Genomic DNA, 6,328 nt, shown 5'->3' with positions numbered 1-6,328 from the left:
AGCTTGTAATTCCACTATTTGGGTCACTTGGCGGTCAGCATTCTGATAGTGGCTTTGAGCCACACCAGTTATCTGATTCATACCGTGACGCAGTAGAATCTGGTAATGATGTTGCACATCCATGAACCTGGTAATGATACGGACGGTTTCTTCAGCCAGATCTCCTAGCATATGACCAAGATGCTCTGTCCGAAAATTCCATTCCGAATTATCAGGGTCAATGGTAGGAAATAAACCAATAGGATATGCGGCAACTTCAGTCGGATGCTGATTGCAGAAAAGTTTGATAGCTTCCAAGGCAGCAGTTTCAAGGGTATCAACCAGACGATATCCAACCACTTCCACTTCTATGGGATGCCATGAGGAGCAGAAAGGGTGTTGAGGAATTATCATCTTAACCCAGCATCGAGGAACTCCTTCTTCACGATATTCTACACCATCGTATTGAGGAGGCTCTATATAATAAAATAGACTTAAGGAATCCCACAAGAGATGAGGAAACCCTTCCCAATGTAAAGCATTGGTGTGGAAGTGCCCTTCCTGATCCCAAAATGCATTGGAAGGAGAAGCCATCTGCGACAACATTGCAAATGGTAAGATATATTTACCCTCCGGAAAGCTCACAAGGTAAATGGATTAAGAAAGTTGATTCTGATAACAGCAAAGGCTGGAAATCAGATGGATACTTAAGAGCTAAAGATTGTTATTTACCCAAACTAGGAAATACCAACATGTTACTTATTTCTTAAAGCAACAAAATTAAGCATTCATTGGATTAATAAATTATGCATGCACGCACTAGTCGATCTCACAACCAAAAATAACTGCCAAGTAATCTTGGTCTTACGTGGTTAGTCTTGGTGGCACAATATAAATACGTCTCTCTCTATTAACTAGTCGATAAGTTCTATCCGTCCTAGTTGCGTAATCGTGGTTAGTGTACCTGCAGAAAACCACAATACATATATATATCCAATGAACCTTTCATGCCAGCATGTCATGAAAGCGTCCCCATTCATTACTGCTCACTATAGAAACAGCATCTGTACTATTACCGTCGTACAGACAATGTTAGCATACGTTATCGAGATAACATATTCATGGGGGTACCGCAAAAATGCGGGGGTATGAACAGCGATCGCCATACCCTGCGCCGAACCATATACTCCCAATGTAGTCAACCGAAGTTGGTACATTGGCAGCATCTCAAGTAGGCCACTGCTTGAGAAACAGCGTTCGGTTCGCATCACCGACAGGAAGGCCAAGCTCCCTCAGTTGATTGAGGATCCTTACCTTCTTACCTCACGATCGAAGATGTCGTTACAGAAAGTAAGTTCGGGTTGTGCATGAATTTAAGTTTTGACAGAAAAGTAATGCTGGAAGTTAGAGTTATATATATATGTTACAGCCACCTCTAATTTTCCCTTAAATATCACCCTAGGGCTTTACGTACTAAGCACAACCTTAATGAATCCAACGTACCTTTTGCAAAATACTTTGTTGGTCAAATTTTATACCGAAAGTATTTTTAAGGCACTTTATATCTCCAGTGTACACTTGTTAGCTCTGATACCAGCTGTGGCAGAACCAACCTGAATTACACCGGCTCAAGTACGCGAGTCCTCTCTTGAGGGCTACCTCGTGCTTCAAACGGTATAATCCTTTGGCCTGTCGGGTAACGTCCCGATAAACCACCGAACGCAGGATCCAACAAGATACCTCACACGAAGGTGAGTCCAGAGATATAATGCCAATATATTTTTACACCACAGGCAGTTATATTACAAAAATATACAAAGCATCATTAGCTCCCACTGAGGAGAGATTATTACAAAACAGTTTAAGTTTCAAGTCAAGCAGTGGAGTTTGAAAAGCGTAGACAATGTACACGTCGTTATTACAGATATTATGCTAGCCCTGGCATAATATCACTCGGCGGGATCTGAGTTGGCCGGGGACGGATCCCACTCCACGGACCAACCATCAGGCAAGGGGTAGGGCCATGGTGTAATGAAAGCTGGCTCATCAGGGAGATTACCTGAAGTAGATCAACAAAAGCAAGGCTGAGTATACTAATACTCAGCAAGACTTACCCGGAATTGGGTATACCTTTAGCCCATAACTAGACTCATGAAGGCTTTTAGCTTTAGGTAGAGTTTTTAGCTGAAAAGCAACAAAGAGTAGATCCTTATTTTCAACTTTTAGCTTTCAGGTTCTAGTGGATTAACCATTCTAGGTAAGCATATATAACTATTCAAACATGGTAGAATCTTTAACCAAACACCATCTTTGATAATCACAAAGTTGCTCTTGTTACTCTATGTGGCAAAGGGGGTAAGCAGTCTCATTCATCGTGAGAGGCGGACGATTCCTGAATCGAGATTCAAAACTTGCAAGGACAACCTAACACACACGCTTGGAATACCAAAGGGTCGTTCCGAAGCAACCGTTTGCCTTTCATTCCGACTCGTGGATCAGATCCACCACAAGCGACTGCAGGACATACGCACTTCCAAAGTGCAGGACGTACGTCTGTAGTGGGACTACAAAACCCGTACTCCTGGTTGCCCAGCAACACGTATACCTACACGTCGAACAAAATAACCAAAAGAAGCAAATACATGTGGTGGGAGGTATGTCCACTCCTCGGGCCGATTGGTTACTAGGCTTACCGCTTACCATATTTCACGGTATGTGGCTAGTACTTTCAAACACTTAACCACCGCTACCACACACTGCGACCTTACCAAATTCATCAAAACAGACGGGGTATCATCTTGACTATGATACCTCATAAAACTCCCGTCCGTCATCCTTATAATGATAACAGGAATGAAAACATTACAATTCCTATATCGCGCGAGTGACAGGAAATCACTCGACTTCTACCGGTCCTATTAGCAAAGCAGCTATTCGGACTCAGTTCTAGTGTTCAATACATTGGTTCCTAGAATTATGCAACTAAGGTTTCCAAACAATTCCTAAGAACGTAATGTATAAAGACATATATAAATAGTATAGATTGCAGTGTAATAAAGTAGAGGTTATGTCCGGGGCTTGCCTTCGCTGGTGAGGTTGGGGTTAGTCAAGTTAATATCTTCCGAACCTTGGTTCGGGGCTTCAGAGAATTCCGCGACGAGATTCCCGGGGTCTTCAGAATAACCTCCTTCTTGTTCCGGAATCAACTGGTAATCTCCGTCAGCGAGAGTGGTAGAGTCTATATGAGATGCAAAGGTACAAGTTATGGAATGCACATACTTTTATGTTATTTCACAATAAAGTTGCAATCCAAACAAAAGAACATTACATTGAAGCAAATAACCTGACTATCCTGCACTGGGCAGTCATTTATTGAGTATTAAGTATCTTATCTAGATACATTAAATAACTAAGTTAACTTTACTAAATATCTAACTAGTGGCATGGAGCAACAGGTTGGGGTGATGCCCAATAACTAAGTTAAATCCTTTTATCTATTGCTTGTATTATTGATTTATATAAAGTCTATATTGATACTAAATTATGTACTTATTATAACATGTTCAATTTGTTTTTAGTTGGTTTCCATCTAATCTTAAGTTGGAAATTTGGTAATAAACTACACTATTATAAAACAGTACTAGAAAAATAATTTCTTGATTTTAGAGCATTTAAATTATTCATAAATTTTATGAACTAGAACTATGGGTCATGAATTTTTCTTTAAATCTAAACTTAAATTCATGGCTGAGGTTACATTAGGCCTCTGACTTTCAAATTTTTATCTTAGATTACTCTTATTGTAACAAAGCTAAGATAAATTTTTCAGCCCTAAACATGAAGGAATACATTTGGAATTAAATTAAGTAACTTTTATCAACATATAACAAAAAGTACTCAAAATCTAAGCAAATGAACAGTAAAGTACTCGAACTTTTTACACAGAGCTATAAATAGCACATACAGTCTAAGTTCCAAATTTTAGCTATAACACATGTCTACAACATGAGATATAATTAAAACACTTATTTTCTAATATTTAATCTACATCAGAAAATATACACCTACAGCTCAAACTTCCTAAATAAAAGTAGTCGAGGTTTACTTAAGGATTCCAACAAAATTTAGTTTGCATTTTTATGATTTTTCCTCGAATTGATACAGAATTTCTAAGTTGGCAGTATTATTTACACAAGGGGGTCCTTTGGGAACTATTCAACTGAGTCTATAGCCTTACAGAAAACCCCCTAGGTTTTCAAGTCTTCTAACCCGTGGTCCTTAGGCTGGGGACCGAAGCAGAGCAAGGCGGGGGCGGCGGTGTTCCGGCGACGGCGGTCACCGGCGGCGAGATCCAAGGGCAGGGGAAAACTCAGGGGCTTATGGTGGTCCTGTTGCGCCACTTGTCGAGGGCTGGGGTGGTCGGAATAGTAGGACTCGACGAGGACCCGAGATGGTGGCGGCGAGGTCTCCGTCGACGGCGAGGTTCCGGCGATCAACGTCGGCAAAGGACCTGCGTACGAGAACCAGTGAGTCACGGGGAACGTGTAGGTACAACCAATTGGAAGGATTCGTGTCGGATTTGAAGTGACCGACGGAGACAGTAGCGGCGGCGGCGAAGAAGAACGCCGGCGAGCGTCGGGGAGGCGCGGTGGTGGACTAGAGAGCTAATGGATGGGTCGGGAAGCTTCACAGAGATGATGTAGTGCTAGCTAGAGGGTTGTTGTGGCGTGGGGAGGGCCCGGAGCGAGCTGCCCACGGTGGGGGCCGAAGGCGGCGATGGACGGTGGTTGTCGGAGACGAAGCTCCAGTTGCAATTGGAGGGCAACGAGTGGTCGAGGAGCACCAGTGAGCTACGGGGAAGCTTGCGCAAGAGTGGACGGGGGCGGAGAGGGTCTGGTGCTGGCTGCCCACGGGCGTGCCGTGCGTGGCCGGAGCGGAAGAGGACGGCGGCGGAGGAATGTGGCTCGGATGCTCGGAATTGGGCACTGGGAGTAGCAGAACAGGATGTAGGCGTTGAAGTGGTGCTGCTGCACGCGAGAGACCGAGAGTTAAGGCGCGGCGGTGGGCTGTCCACGGCGACGAGGAGGTGGCGGCCGGCGGAGGCTCGGGGTTGTCGTGGCGCGCGCGCGCGAGGCCAGTAAGGGAGGGGAACAGCGGCGGGGGAAGCAAGGGGCGACGCGTGGGTACTTGCAGAGGCTGGAGGTGGAACCTAGGGCGCGGCACCGGCGGTGAGCGGCGGAGCAGGAGCAGAGCAGAGGGTGGAAGCGGCGGTGGCAGAGGAAGACGAAGCAGGGAGGTGTCAGGGGGACTTGTTTGCAATTCCTAAAAATTCAGGGACTTCTCTTTAAACTATAATTTCCCACTGCTACAAAAGTCAAATGGAAAAATGCTCAACATGAAAGTTGTAAAGTTTTTCAAACTCTACAACATTGTTTTAGGGATTAGGTTCAGAAAATCAAAGTTTACAACTTTTTAAATTGCATTTTGAAACAAGGATGGAATTTAAATTAACTTTGTCTTTTCCCTCCTAAATTTGATCAAACTTTGGACATGTTTACAATTTTTCTGGTTTGTCATGATTACTTGCAGTTTTACACATTAACCCTTAAGTAAATCTAAATTTTACTTTTACACTTCAATCTTTTCATATATAGACCCTTATATAATTATGTTAATTACACATAGGTCTTTAGTTTCATACAAAGTCTATTTCTTTTAGGTTTTAACTTAATATTTGTACTTTTCTTCTCTATAGTCATTTGATTTTTACATTTAAGAGCATTTTTACACAATTGCACATAAGGACTTATAACATTCATAATTTACAAATATACCCCTAATTCTCTGTACAAACCATAACATACATACAACTCACTAATACCTATTGTCTATATTTCTAATTACATGAATGTTACAAGATTGTGCAGCGAATCAGTTGAAGGCAAATTTGATGGAGGATATCAGAGTTGTCTGCGAGTACCCGGATATCTTCACTGATGATTTGCCAGGTATGCCACCTGAACGCGACATTGAATTTATTATAGATCTTTTACCTGGTACTGCACCTATTGCCAAGAGGCCATATAGAATGTCAGTTGGTGAATTAGAGGAACTTAAGAAACAACTGAAAGAATTGCTAGATAAGGTGTACATTCGTCCTAGTTCTTCACCTTGGGGAGCACCTGTGATCTTCGTTGAAAAGAAAGATGGTGCGCAGAGGATGCGTGTCGATTATAGAGCCTTGAATGAGGTTACCATCAAGAATATGTATCCGTTGCCTCGTATAGAAGACTTGTTTGACCAGTTGAAGGGAGCCAAGGTATTCTCCAAGATTGATTTGAGGTCAGGG

The sequence above is a fragment of the Panicum hallii genome, unplaced genomic scaffold, assembly GCF_002211085.1.
Source record: "Panicum hallii strain FIL2 unplaced genomic scaffold, PHallii_v3.1 scaffold_43, whole genome shotgun sequence".
Classification (NCBI taxonomy): Eukaryota; Viridiplantae; Streptophyta; class Magnoliopsida; order Poales; family Poaceae; genus Panicum; species Panicum hallii.
This window is presented reverse-complemented; position numbering follows the sequence as displayed.